This window comes from Octodon degus, unplaced genomic scaffold, assembly GCF_000260255.1.
Source record: "Octodon degus isolate 3935 unplaced genomic scaffold, OctDeg1.0 scaffold00187, whole genome shotgun sequence".
Classification (NCBI taxonomy): Eukaryota; Metazoa; Chordata; class Mammalia; order Rodentia; family Octodontidae; genus Octodon; species Octodon degus.
Window position 1 is genome coordinate 414209 of NW_004524763.1, and position 16233 is coordinate 430441.

Here is a 16233-nt window from a genome sequence, read left to right on the forward strand (position 1 = left end):
TCATAATACAAGAACTGACTGATAAAGGAGCTTCTTAGTGATGGATGAGTAGCAAAGGCTTCCTAGTCCTTACAAGACAATCAAAAGGGATATTGTGGCACAGACCCAACTCCTGCAAGGTAATGAAGGGGGCAGAAAAATCTGAGAAAAAGAGGTAGTAGAACTGACAAAAAGTTGAGTGATAAAATGTAGAGTACTAATGAGAAGAAAAGAAACCATGTCTCTGTAGGAAGACAGAAAAAAAAAAAGATGATCAGCAGTCTCTTTATCAGTCTGTACCTTCTACTTAAAAATATGAATGAAGTAAGGGAGTTTTTCATAATCTGTTAATATGCTAGGGAAAGATCAGTGCACTACAGCTAAATAAAAGACTGTTTGAACTTATATTTAGGAGGCAAAATGTTTCTTCTCTTAAGACTTTGACCAATTCACAATAAAATTCACTCTGAAGGGAAGTCCATGAATTGATCTTATAGATGTCCTATGAATGATAAAATAAGAGATGTGTCAGATGCAAGGACTGAGTTACTATCACAGTAACAGCAGTTGAAGCTAATGCACCTTTTTCAAATAAAAGAATTCTGTAGCTTTTTAAAAAGAATTCTAAATATTTTGTTTGCTTGGCTGAACATAGGAATCCCTTTGCTATGTTTTTGAAGATTGCAAAGTTGCCATGAAATTCAACTTTGCATGAATATGAGGAACATGATTCACATGTGTAGTGGGTATTAAACAATATTTCAGAGATTTGGGAAAATGAAATGTGCTCAGAGAAAGCTGACTCTGCAGATGCAATAAGTTTGTACAGTGTTTAGTTTACCATAATGGTATTGAATACATTTTAATCACCCATAACCATTTATAATATGACTTACTTCACTATATAAATCTGCCAACTAATTATGTACTACATTTAAAAATATTTAGTCTTTTGTACTTTGCTGAGCTAATCCAAACAAAAACCCCACACCCAACCACACCAAAAAAAAAAAAAAATGCTGTGTATTACTTCCTTGCTAACAGATTTATTGGCAATTTCACCCAAATTCTGTAAGCAAAAATTAAAGCAAAAAACTAGAAATTGGACATTAGAAATGGTACATATTGGGTTGGGGAGATAGGTCAGCAGTCTAAGCACCTCTGTGGCAAGTGCAAAGTCCCTTGTTCAATTCTTAGTACCACATGCCCTGTCAGCCCCACCAACCTTTCCAGGCAGCACTAAAACTGGGTGTGGTGGCACACATCAGTAATCCCAGCACTGAGAAGGCTGAGACAGGAAGATTACTGTGAGGCGGAACTGTGTAGTAAGACTCTGTACCAAAAACAAAACTAAATAAAAATAGGGGCCGGGGAGATGACTCAGTAGAATAAGTGTTTCCCTGGCAAGCACAAGGGCCTGAGTTCAATCCGTGGTTCCACAAAAATAAATACATAAATAAATAAATAAATAAATAAATAGTATGTATTTAAAAGAATGAGAGAAAAGGTATTCGACCATGGCTTTATATCGCACATTGCTATCCTCAATGTAGTTGTTCAGATTACACATATTAGCATGTAGTTAGTAAAAGTAAAAAGTTAAACATTAACTGCTGCTTTCAAAACACTGCTGGAAATTAGTAGTACAATTTTCACAGCTATTCTGTATATACACTCCCTAAAACACAGAGAATAAAACTAGAAACAGGTAAATTGAAAGTATTTTTCACTTATTTTGTTAGCCAGAAATTAAATGCATGAAGTTTGGTTATGTAAAAACGTTCTATCCATTTTTATTTCATTTAGGCATTGGAGGCACTGGGGAACTTACACGTATACTAGTTTTTAAAGAAAGTTTCAAATCCTTAGTCTCTTAAACTGAATAAAACGACAACCACCTCCCTTTCCTTCTTGCAGTTCACTTACTTAATTTGACACAAACTGACTAAGCGTCATGCAAAGCTGACATGGAAAATTTTGCTTTTTTATATTGCACAAAATATAAGCAAATTACACAGGGAATGTTTATGGTGAAACAAAGGACTATATTAGAGCCGATGACTCCACCTTGCTTCAAACATATTTATCCTTTCACTCTTCCCACTTTCTGTAGCTGTACTAAAAGTCCTCAGTGTCGTTAGCAGGTGTGAATAAAACTATGGTGAATACTGCTGCCTACTGTCATCCAATGAAAAGGCAGGCTTATAAAAATAGTATACTGTGTCCTCATCAACCTCACTTACCAGATGTGGCACTGGGTGACTCCTGGCTCTTCCTTAAAGCCAAATGACCCTGTAAAGTAAATACTTTGAATCCATTCAGGACATGGAGGCAACCAGACTAGTGCAACTAAAGCTACAAAAGCTGATATTCAGAATTTCTTCAGAAAGTGACACAATGATAAGATTAAGTGTGTGCAAATAGAGGAGGGTATGTTTAGAGGGATATTGACAATGTAGCTTTTACTATAGTTTATTATTATCATTATTAAACATTCACTACAGTGGTTTTTTTGTTTGTTTGTTTTGTTTTGTTTTGTTTTTTAACCAGGGATTAAACTCGGGCCCTTGTGCTTGCCAGGGAAGTGCTTATTCTACTGAGGAATCTCCCTAGGCTCCACTATAGTTTTGAGCCTGCCTTGTATTGTAATAAAAGTCTTATTTCCTTAACACTTTAATGTGCTTGTGCTTTTGGAAAGTTTCTGACTCTATTTTATTTGGTGCCAGGCATTAAACTGAGGACCTTGCACTTGCCAGGCAGGTGCTTATGTCATGGAACTGTATCTCCAGCCCTTCTGGCTCTTTTTAATGGCCATTTTTTCTCTTATCTTAACCTGAACCTTCCTGTTCGGTCCTAAGATTATATAATGAATGTTGAACAACAAAAGTTATGATTTTATTTCCTATCTTTTAGGAAAGTTATGAAACTAGACAGTTTTCAAAACTGTGTTGAGCAAAAGCTTCTTCATCTACAAAATGAGGCTATAAATTACTGCAAACAGTATACATTTTGTAACATAACAGGTAATGTACTCTTATCACACACCTGTAATTGCAGCCAGCCATAAGAAATATCTAATCTCACACACTTAGGAATTATGTATTAGTATACGATGCTACCATGGAACAAATATTGTCCAGGACCTTCCTAGAGTTAGATGCTGCTGTAAAAAATAGAGATTACAAAATTTCTGCTTCTAGATGACACCAATTCTAGTAAAAATAATAGGTAATTTAAACAGTTAATTACATGGCAACATGTTCTGTGCTGCAATAACAATGTGAACAAAGTATTACGAGAACACAGAGAAAAGAACAATTAAGTTTCCAAGGACAGAATAACCTCAGACAGCTAATTTAGACAATGCACAATTAATGGAACACCCTTAATTTTCCAAAGAGCAGGTAACTGTTCTTGCAAGCTTATTAGATAAAGATTATAATAAAAACCCTAGAGTTTCCTGTAAGCTAAAATAAAGCAAGTTTTCATTGTAGACCAAAGGCCCAGAAAATTGGGAGAACTTTTCTTTTGTATTAATTTGATATAAATTTTGTAAGTAATTTGTATGGAGACAAATCCTCAGGCAAGTGGGAGAAATTTCTTGAAAAATAGTAAATTTGAAGAAAGAAAAATCAACATCACTGAGTTAAAAAGCACCAAACCTCTCATCACAGAACAATAACAACAAAGAATTGTCTGTATAGTTTGCTGATAGATACCATGAGTTTAAAATTATAAAATATTTCAAATCTTAGCATGGTCCTACCATTAACTTTTTTGTAGTACCAGGGTCTAAACTCAGGAGGCAGGCACTTATGCCACTGAGCTATATCCACAATGCCTCTATCATTAACTTTTATTTACATTTTTGAGCTTAAATTGTAAAATAGACATGTCAAAGAGAGAAAAGAAGATCCCGCAAGAACAAGAAACCAACGTGCAATGTCTTCACAGTTCAAGAAAATGGCATAAGAGAGCCATTAAAATTCAGTTGTCTGTGCAGATTTATCTCAGCCCATACTGTGTTTGTTATTGATGGGTTTAAGTGACTTGCATGCCATTAAACAAAAATCTAAACACTATTAAACAAGATTCTATTTTTCTTCTCTGTTTTTTTCAAATTATAGTTAGATCATTGGAAAGGAAATCTTTGGAACTGTTACAACATACAGCATCATGAGAAAACTTTAATATGCAATGTGGACTTTGAGTAATATGGTGCAGCCACTTGGTTAAAATAAACGCACTCCTCTGCATGGCTGATGGGGCATGTATGGTGGCCGCACAACGGCCAGGCCTCTCTCTAACTTGGCTCTGCTCAGTGCTCTAAAAATATAATATTTAAAAATATCCCAAAAACTCTTTGCATCCCTCCTTCATCTTCTGCCTGTTTTATCCCTTCTGACACAAAGTGGTTTGACCACTACTCCTATTTTATGATATATTTCCATTTATAGGAAATTGCAATTTTCATCATTGTCAGCCATCTTTTCTACTTTTGAAGAACTCTAAAATATTTCTGAATTTATAGAATAAACAAACCATGATGATGAAATAACTTCAAAATTTTTTGCAATAAATTTTTCCCACACATCAGCAATAAGGTTTTAAAATTTATATTGAGTTGAGCCAGATGATTTATTTTAATATATAATAATGCAACTGTTATTTCATGTGCTTTCACAGTCACTGAAGTTATTCAGAAACTTTTGTGGTTTTAATAGCTGCTACAATTAAATACTTGGTACGTGCTAGGCATTGCTATTCAGTTTACACATATATTTATTTCCATCCAAGCAAGAACTTCATGAAGTAGATATTCTAATTGCCTCTATAATAAAAAGATGAAACTAAGACTTAGAGAATGGAAGTGATTTGACAAAGATAAAATTTGTACATGTCCCAGATAGGATTTTCATCTGAGTCTTTTTTATTTTATACACAAAGCTTATCTCTTAAAATGACCTTTAAGTGCAGTACTAGTAGTAATCTTTTGTTAATCATTGTTTATCATAGTTTGCACTGCATGTTGCTCTGAAAGTTTATTCCATTCTTAGTAAAAAGAGCAAGTCTTTTCCTAAGCCATTTATATTTGTGATAAGACTCTAATAAGTACATCAGGCAAAGACTCCATCTGATTAGGGCACCACAGAGTAACACAAGGAGTAAGAAACACCTGGCACACAGCAGCCCCACAGGAAGCACATTTTATGTGCATTTGCCAGATTATGAATATTAGTGTACTCAAAAAACAAGAAAATAGAGTGATAAAATGTATTCATCTTGTATTTTGTCATTCATGAAAGCAGAAAAGTTTGCACTGGTACTTAAGCATAAACTGCAGTATTTTAACAGCAATTAAGTTGAATCAAAACGTTGCTTAAAGAGAATGTGTGCTTCAACGAGTAGCGATTCATCTTGTCCTTCCGGGAAAGTACATTAATTGTACACTCTGCAACTGAAAGTGGCTCCAAAGATTGGATTTTCTAAAATGTGTAGTTTTATTGTCATACCTAATGTAATTCAATTTTTTTCTTACAGAATAAATGAACAAAAATAGCAATAGTAAACTCCTAGGTACTTTGCTCTTAACTATCCTCAACCTCTTGCTGTCATACAGCTACATGTATCCTATTGAAAGACTGAATGTAACTTTAAAAATTATCTTTCTTAGGGTCGGGGAGATGGCTCAGTGGAATAAGTGCTTCCCTGGCAAGCGCAAGGACCTGAGTTCAAAAAAAAAATTCTCTTTCTTAATCAATTTAAAAGGACATACAACCTTGGCCCCCAAAAAATCATACACACTAAACTTATTTGGTTTTTATAACCAAGATAACTGTTATCAAATAAAGTTGTTTGAGCTTTTACTTTCACAATTTGGTTCATTGCCACCATCAAAATGAGTGCTTTCAAATGTTCTGGTTTTTGTTTAAAGAGATTTTTTTTTTTAAATTTAGTACAGGGTCTACAAGTTCTCACTACACAGATCTAACTCGTAGTGATACTCCTGTATTCAGCCTCCCAAGTGCTGGGAGCACAGGTATGTGCCACCACACCAAGTCTCAGTTTCCATCTCAGGGCAGGGCCATACAACAGGCCAGGGGTTGAACCTCAGTCATTGGGTCTGCCTAAGCAGGTGTTTCAGCCTGCTGGGCTATCTGACCAACCCTTAAAGAAAAATTTTAAAACAATAAAAATAATGCAGAATTTCAAAACAAGATGATAGGAAATTAACAATGATTATTATATTGTACATTGTTATTTTCAAAGTAATTGCTCAAATTACCAGATACAGGCATGTAAAACTGATGGGACAATATAAACATTAACTTTTCCTTTCAATAAACTAATAGGAATTAGCATCCTGCTTGTTATTTTCTTTTAATTTGTTTCTTTTCCTTTCAAAATATCTATTGTACTTTCAGATCTTACTTAGTCTTTTAACTTCTTACACCAGGGAGCCAGTATGATGTTTACATACGTGAGTTTGATTTATTTCAATTATGAGTATGGTCTCTAGTTGCATTCATTTATCTATAAAAGCTTCAAGTTTGTCTTTCTTTCTAGCTGAGTAGTACTCCATTGTATAAAAATACCACATCTTATTTTATCCATTCCTCAGCTGATGGACATTTGGGTTGTCCTGAGATTTCATTATGACAAATTGTGCAGCTATGAACATGGGTACACATATAGCACTGTGTATGACATTTTCAGTCCTCTGGGGAAAATATCCAGAAAGGGACTATCTGGCTCAAATGGGGCTTCTTATGCTAGTTTTTTTTTTTGAGGATTCTCCACATTGCTTTCCATAGTGGTTGTATCACTCTATGCTGCCTCCAATAGTGAAGAAGGGTTCCTTTTTCTCCACAGCGCTGCAGCATTTATTATTGGCTATTTTTTTTATTATAGCCACTCTTTCTGTGGTGGGATAAAATCTGTGCTGTTTTAATTTGCATTTCTCAAATAACGAATGATGTTTAACCTTTTTTCATACACTTATTTGCTAACAACCGTTCTGCTTTATGTTTGTTAGAGATATAGAATGTTCCTACTAACATTTGATCTAATAGTAATCTTGGTTGTCACGTAAGATGAGGCTTTTCTTTCTCTGTAGTATGTTAAGAGCAGTCTGGATGCCCGTGTGATATTCCCAGACTTGCCAGTCCAGGGTTGAAGTGGTTTATTAAAAATTCCTAACAGACTTGTACTAATATAAATTAGTAGGTAGAGAACATAATCCAAAGCAAAGTACAAATTTTCATTCAAATAATTCTATTAGCATAATTATCTTTTTTGAGGAAATTAAACATACATTATTATACTTGATGTGACACAAATTACAAAAGCAAAAATTTCACTTGGAAAATTCTAAAACCCTCCAGTAATTAGGCATACTGCACCCGGGAAACTAAAATTAAATACATAAATTAAACCAGTGGGGGAGATAATAACATTGAATAGGGGGCCCAGATTACTACAGCATACTGTACCTGAGGCTTAGGTCTAGCAGGGCCGAGATAGGCCTGGTGACAAAGGAATCAAACCCTGTTTCCCACAGATCTGAGCTCCTGACTGAAGTGATCACTTTACCCTCCACTAGGGGAATATTTTATCCCCGATCAAACAGTACTTATGCAAACAAGTGTCTTTCGCCTTCTTTCTGAACATGTCTAGTCTCTTAATCTTCATGATACTCAAGATATAAATTCAGCAGCAAGGTGTTATATAAATTCAGAGCTACAGTTAATGTCCTTTCCCATTTACACAAATGAAACTTTCAGCCCTTGTTCTGTGAAGATGCAGAAAAGAGACATAACAAGGACACACAGCAATACTCTCCCTGGAAGTAGCTTTCAGCTGAACTTATAATATTTGTATTAGCCACATTTAGCGATAATTGCTCTTCCGTTGACAAGCCTAGGGACTACTTTTTCTACCAGCTAATTCTACTTGGATGGATGAAAAGATCAGTCTGACAATAAACTTAAAAGCCAAAGGAACAAAAAGAAGCTTTTAGTTCCCATAATGTTCCGTTCCTCCTTATATAGTTCTTGTTTCTAATAAGATGGGAATTAGGTGACAAAATAACACTATATATTAAATTTTTCTTATTTGAGTGGCAGGAACAGAATAAAACTCAATTTAAACACAGACTTTCTAACCTCAAAACACAAAATGAATGAAGGTGGGAGGCTATTTCACTAGAGTCTGGCTTCTATACTGCATCCATTATTCTCCATGTATGTCCGAGCACCTGGACAGTACAAGATCAACTCATGCACAGGTTCTTTTCACATAAAATCTGCATTAATAAAGTATAAAAGATTTTAATGTTTAAAATCCTGAGTAACAGAAAGGCCAGGCTGATAGCTCAGCGGACTAAAGCACCTGCTTAAGCAGAACTCAGCGACCTGGGTTCAATCCCTGCATACCAAGCTGGCCCCACCCCCAGGGCACATTGAGATGGCAATTGAGACTGGGCATGGTGGTGCGCACCTGTAATCCCAGCATTTGGGAGGCTGTAAACAGGAGGATCACTACGAGTCCAATCTACATAGTGAGACTCTGTAGACCCTGTAGACCATGTCCTAAATACAGAAACAAAATCCTGAGCAACAGGATGATATTTCATGACAGTTTAAGGTAAAACCAATAGGAATGGCCACCAAATTTATCCCATTTCAATACCGAGCATCACACATCATCAAAGAGACCAAAATGTCTAGTCTTAATTGAATATATAATAGCAGGGGGGCTGGAGAGATGGCTCAGTGGTCTGAAGCACCTACTTAGAACAAGCTTGGCAAAGCATCAGGGACCGCGGTTCGATCCCCCAGCACCACATGCCAGCCAGCCCCGCCCCCTGGTGGGCTGAGCTGGCCACACACACACACACACACACACACACCTCTCTCTCTCTCTCTCTCTCTCTCTCTCTCTCTCTCTCTCAAATAAATAAAAAAAGTAATAATAATAGCAGGTGTGGAAGCTCTATGGATTCACGGTCACATCCATAGACTCACCAAATTCGATCTAGTCACTCTTGCCTCATGCTCAACCTGCCATAAACAGAGATCATTATAGAGTTCTTAATACAGTACAGTTGTCCTAGGAGATCAGCAACAAAAGTGATGATGAGCTTCCCTGCATGGACATCTTAAATGCTGAGCACCACCAAAGGCTCACGTGTGAAGGTTAATTGCCAGAATGGCACTATTGGAAATAATGTACACTTCAAGAAGCTGGAGCTTGGCTCACTGGGTTCATGTCATTAAAGAGAGTAGTGGGAATAAAAATCACAACTCTTCCTCTCTTGTTCACTTTCCAACTATGAATTGAACATTTATGCTACACCACACACTTCTTCCATGAAGTGCTACCCTCTACACACACACACACACACACACACACACACACACACACACGAACAGATATACAGTTAGTGAGTTCACCCAACAATGAGAAGGAACCACAGAAACTGTAAGCCAAAATAAAGTTTCCCTTTTGTATGTTTATTATATCACAGATCGTTTTACAGTAACAAAAAACTGACAAGAGAATGGGCTAAAGATTCCTCTTGACTGGAATCAGTGTATACCTACTTGAGATAACATTCCCAATAACCATTATCCATGCAGAGTCCATGCTTCATCCTGGAAGACATACTCGCCTTTGCAATATATTACTTTCGAGCTTGGACCTCAGCTACTTTCAAATTCTACCCTGTATGTTTATCAGGCCAATGGCTTTCAACTCTCAAATACTCACTACTAAACTTCCTTTGATGTAAAAATGATTTTTCTATAGATTCAGCGTTATAAAGCATCCCATTTTCTTGTAGCATATACCTTACATTTTTAAATGGTTGATTTTTTGAAGAAAAATGAATATATCTATATGCACTTTAGTGGACACAAATATTTTAGAAGTTTAGAGCATCTCAAAAGCATAGCAAAGATGGCTGTGCATTTCAAGGAGGTAGTATTATTTTAAATTTAAAAATGCTTATAGGGAACAACATTGTATCCAACAAGTACAGTGTTTGTGCTCAGTCCAGGTTGATAATTGAAACTCAGTCACTGATATGAAGTCATTGAGGATGGGATTGAGGAGGGGATAGCATCATTTTTATATTTATAAAATAAAATAATCACCTGAAAGATGCCTTCTCCCTTTATTCCAACGTGTAAACAAAGGGTGAAATGCTATCTCTGACCTAGGAGCTACACCCTCCCCAGACACTAAAGCTGACAGCATCTAAATCTTGGCCATCTCAACCTTCAGGACTATATGAAATTTCCTCAAAAGAGATAATTATGCTAATAGAATCCTATTCTTCATATGAAGAATAGGAAAACTATACATTGCTGAAACAGAATGTTAGATGTGATTCTGGAGAGTTATCAGGAGAAAAGCAGTGACACAAAGACAGTAATATTCTCAGAGATGTTCTGAATCATGCAGACATAGAAACAAGGTCATTCTGATAAAGACTCTGAAGAAAATGAGCAATATGCTATTGCAAACTAGAAGAAAGACAATCCTTCATGGAGAAGACAAAGAACTTGGCTAACTTGTCCTGATATCTTGGTGTTTTGTAGAAGATAGCACTTGCAAATTGTGCAGTAGGATGTTTGACTGAAGAAATGATTTCTAAATAAAACTATGGAGGTGCAACTTGGCTTCCTGATAAGTGGCAGTGATATAAGCCTTATAGATGACACCATATTTTATGATGAAATATTGACTGCTACTTGCTAAAATATCCAATAGGAAAAGATCATCCATCTTACCTGAGATCTTCATAGGTAAATAGATGCAACTTGAGACCATATTCATAAGTAAAATAAATCTAACTTACATGCATGAACATCGTATTGTCTCCCTAGTGTGAGAAATTGAAAGAGTAACTAAGGTCTAAAATGTGCAATATATATTAAATGGAAAAAAAAACATTTAAAAGGAAAAAGAAATAGCATGGGTGAAAGGTGAAAGGAAAGAAGGGAAAAGAGAGAAAAATGCAAGTTAGAAAAAGGAAGCTTTGTGCCAATAATGACTGGAGAATTTTTATTCCTATATCTTGTACTCTGAATAACTATTTTAAAGATAATAATACGCTATTGTTGCTCTCCTATTACCTTGTTCTGAAAATTTGTCTTTCTTTTGTTCACAAAATTTAAAAAAATCTTTTTTTCCTTAATTATAATGAGAAAGAAGAATGAAAAAAATACCTTATTAGCAGTCAAGCTTATTGTTTCCATGGAGAACTCATGAGAAGTCTGGTAACTACTATAAGATGAATGAAAAATAGCAAGTATCCAAAGGTGAATGTAAAATTTCACTTTACTTCTATGTGATCCCAACAAAGGATGAAAAATAAAGTTAAATTTAAAGCTACCATTTAGTCTGGGCAGGCTGGTACACCCCTGTAATCTCAGTCCTACAGAAGCTGAGGCATGAGGATCACTGTGAACTCAAGGCTAGCCTGTGCTACATAATTAGAGCCTGTCTCAAAATAAATAAATAAATAAATAAATAAATAAATAATCTGTCATTTGTAATTAAAACAAAATAAGGTGCATTTAATAATAAGTGTGCAATAATTTTACTCAATTGAAAATTTATACTAAAATATTTACATACATATATAGGCATAGAAAACATAATAAATGTAGAAATGTATCATGATTATTAATTCAGAGACTCAATATTTCTAGGTCATGAATTCTCTTCCAAATGATATTTAGATTGAATAAAACCCGAATCAGTATGCAAAATTAATACATTAACTGTAATACATGTGAATACCCATATTATTTGATATATTTGTGAGATTCTACAGAAAAACTGAAACAATAGTGGATATATGAGAGAGAACAAAGTAAAGGAGAGATTAGGAAGAATTTATTTTGAGAGATATAGGAGAAGCAAAAGGCACAGAAGTCACACAAAGTTCTATTTATAAGCTAGTGAAAGTAGTAAAACCCAGTGATAATCGATCTGAGTCTCATAGTCTAGAACCTAAAGTCCATGGTGTAACTCTAAGCCTGAAGCTCAAGGCTTGCTGACTATGTGATGCAAAATGATACACTAACATAGTTTTGGAGTGCAAAGACCTGAGAAGGTTGTGAGAAAATGGAGCTCTTCCTGGTCCAGAAAAGAAAGTAGATGTTCCTGTATTATGGGTTCTCAGAGGGACGGATGATACCTGCCAACATCATTGGGGGCGGGGGGGAGGCGTGTGAATCTTCTATGCTCTGCCTACTGATTCAGGTATTAATATCTTCTGGAAGCAAGTGGATGAGCCCAGAAATAGCACTATACCTGCTATGGTGGTGCCTCACTTCATGAGCTCAATTTGTTTCATGATTCTGGAGAAGACGATTGCACTTATGTGCATCATGGGGTGAAGTTCACATATGGAAGGAAAATTTTGCCCAAATTCTGTTCACAAGCTAAGTTGTCCTTGGAACAGAAGCATTTGTGGGGGAGGGCATTATTGTATCTGGCTACCTCTTAATCGAATTCCGTTGAATTACGCTGAAGTCATCCTATGAATATATCGCAAGCAAGAGAGGGCACAGTGAATACACCAAAAATGTATCAGATTGATGAATACAACAAACTTAGAAATTGTATAACTATATTTTATTTACATAGACACCAAAGTATTCATTGTGAAAATCGTGTTTTTATATATTTTATTTTATTTTTTCAAGTAAATATTTGTTTTTATTTATTTATTTACTTTCCATAATTTTATTCAGAAATAAATACCAATGAGGAAATTTCAAACCAAATCGGTAGGACAGTTTCAATAATTAACACATTGCATACATTCTTCCTAGTGGTTAATTGCTGTACAAGATGAGGACATGATATCCTATTTGCAAAGACCATTAGAACAAATCCCCCTATTCATTAAGAGAATGTAACTATATATCTATCCTAACCACTTTGAATACACAGATACAAAATGGACAGTCATCTGTATACCCTTTTTTGTTAACTTCCATTATTTGAATATTATAGGTGTGTTAACTCAGCAAAATATTCTTTTTTTTTTAAATTTTTTTTATTTTTATTTATTTGAGAGAGAGAGAGAGAGAGAGAGGTGTGTGTGTGTGTGTGTGTGTGTGTGTGTGTGTGTGTGTGGCCAGCTCAGCCCACCAGGGGGCGGGGCTGGCCGGCATATGGTGCTGGGGGATTGAACCGCGGTCCCTGATGCCTTGCCAAGCTTGTTCTAAGTAGGTGCTTTAGACCACTGAGCCATCTCTCCAGCCCCTCAGCAAAATATTCTAAAAGAGTTCAGTAGTCCATAATAGTATTGGGTCTTGCGCTTCACTGGGCAATGTCAGAAATTGTTGACCTGAGTCCCCTACAGCTCAAAAAAACACCGTGGCATTACTTCTTTCATTTCGTTTTAATATTTTTCTGCTGGATGGTTAAGACCAAGGTAAAGCAGGACCTATGCAACAAGGGTTGTCGCTTTTGGGTCTGATAAGGTCAATGAAATTCCCTCAGGATTTATCCTGAGATCCTGTACCTCAGATTGTAGAACCTTCATCAGTGTCAGCCCTGTGGATGAGTCACGGCCATTGCTTGGCCAATGTGCTCTCTGTGAAAGCCTGAGAGAATGTCCTCTCTCCATGTGTCTCTCCATAGGCACAATCTACACAATCAATCACTTTCCTCTTTGGCCCCATAATCTTCTTGATCAGAAACTTTGGGACACTACCAAGGTACATGATGTTACAGTACAAGTTCTCAAATATCCTGAGACTTAAGTGACCTTGGAAGGCTAGGGCCAAACTGTTGGATTTCCTTGTGACCCCCCTTTTTCTCTAACTTTGGTCTGCAAAGGTAGGTTGTGAACCCATCCAGAGGACAAGATTATTGTTATTACCATACAATATAGGCTATTAAGCTTAACCTCACTATCTGTCTGAATATCAAACATGTTAAGCATAACATGGAATAGGTATTTTTCATCAGGTATTGATATGTTAAACTTTAAGTCCCTACAGAATATGATGAAAAAACATTTAAAAATTATAATATATTTTTAAAAATAGGCATAAAGAATTATATACTTCTTAGGTTTACACATGAGTCCAAAATCTAACCATACACAACCTTGAAGCAGGACAGTCCCATAAAATTCCTTTTGCTGTCTCTTGACTCCATTCACCACCCCCTTCTTTTTGAACAACCACCTACCCAAGAGACAGCACAGCAGCAACTGGCATGTCATGACAAGCAGCCCATATTCAGAAGACCAGAATGACAGACATTCCAAGCATGAAACTAGTATTACAGATTACCATCTGCAGTGCAGTTGCTAACTTCACACGTCTCAGTATATATAATTAGTCAGGGTGAGAATCTTTCCAATTAACTGCTAGATTCAAAAATCTTGTGGAGATTCTCAGGATCATTCCTTCCTCATCTTCTACATATAACTGCATGGCTTGTCATTGTCATGTTTCCTAGCTCTTCTCCTTTCCTTCTCTTGATTAATTAGTCCTCGAGATCCTGCTTTCCTTTTATTGTATTATACCATTCTACTTGTATTTCTTCTTTTGAGCTCTTATACTAGGGAAACTATTCTATATTTACACATGTGTGTCTGGTTTATTTCACTTATGACTATATCTTCAAGTGACCTCCACTTCAATACAAAGGCTTCAAGTTTATCATTCTTAATAGCTGAATAATACTCCATCTGTAAAAATACCACATCTTTCCCAACCATTCCTCAGGTGATGGGCATCTTTGTTGTTTCCAAGATTTGGCTAACACAAACTGTGTTTCTATTAACACCGGCACACATATATCCCTATGATATGATGTTTTTAGATCCTCCGAGAAAATTCCCAGTAGAGGAATAGCTGGTTTAAAGGGGATTTCCACTCCAATTTTTTTAAGGAGTCTCCATACTGATTTCCATAATGGTTGCACCAGTCTACATTCCCACCAGCAGTGGAGAAGGGTTCCTTTATCCCCAAAGCCTCTCCAAAATTTGTTGTTGGGTGATTTCTTTATGATAGCCATTCTTTCTGGGGTGAGATGATATCTCAATGTTGTTTTAATTTGTATTGTACAAATGGCTAGTGATGTGGAGCATTTCTTCATATATTTATTCGCTTCTTTAATTTCTTCCTCTGAGAAGCGTGTGTTCATCTCGGATGCCAATTTCTGGATTGGGTCTTTAAATTTGGGCGCCTTACTGATTTTTAGTTTTTTATAAATTATAGAGAGCAGACCTTTGCCTGAGTACTTATTCATCATGATTTTTTCCAAATTTGTGGGTTGCCTTTTCACTTTGTTGGTAATTTCTTTTGACGTGAAAAAATTTCTCAGTAAGAGCAGGTCACAGTTATTAATTCTTTCAACTGTTTCCCATGCAATTTGATTTCTGTTGATGAAGACTTTGCCTACACCTATGTCTTCAAGAGTTTCTCCTACTTTCTCTTCCAGGAGATTTAGTGTCTCTGCTTTAATGTTTAATCTTTAATCCATTTTGACGTTAGTTTAGTGCATGGTGATAGAGCTGGGTCAAATTTGAGTTTTTGGCATGTAGAGAGCCAGTTTTTCCAGCACCATTTGCTGAAGAGGCTATCTTTCTTCCAGTGAGTATGTTTGGCCTCTTTGTCAAAGAGAAGGATGCTGAGTGTGTTCGTAGGGGCTTCAGCATCTTCTAACCTATTCCATTGATCCTCATGTCTATTTTGTTGCCAGTACCATGCTGATTTTTTCACAATAGCCTTGTAGTATAATTTAAGTCAGGAATTGTAATGCCTCCTGCCTTACCTTTATTGCCCAGGATTGCCTTTCCTATTATAGGTCTTTTCCAGTTCCAGATAAATTTTAGGAATTATTTCTCTAGCTCTGTGAGGCATGTTGGTGGTAGTCTGATAGGGAATGCATTAAATCTGTAAAGCAATTTTGGGAGTATGGCCATCTTCACAATTTTGGTTCTTCCTATCTGGGAGCATGGAATATCTTTCAATTTTCTGAAATTCTCTACAATCCCTTTTTTCAGAGTACTGTAATTTCATTGAAAAGACATTTGAGTTCTTTATTTAGATTAATTCTAAGGTATTTCATTTTCCTTGGTGGTATTGCAAAAGCTATTGTTTCTATAATTTCCCTATCAGTGTGTTTGCTGTCTGTGTAGAGGAATGCTATTGACTTTTGGGTATTGACTTTATAACCTGCTATGCTACTGAATTTCTGTATTAATTCTAG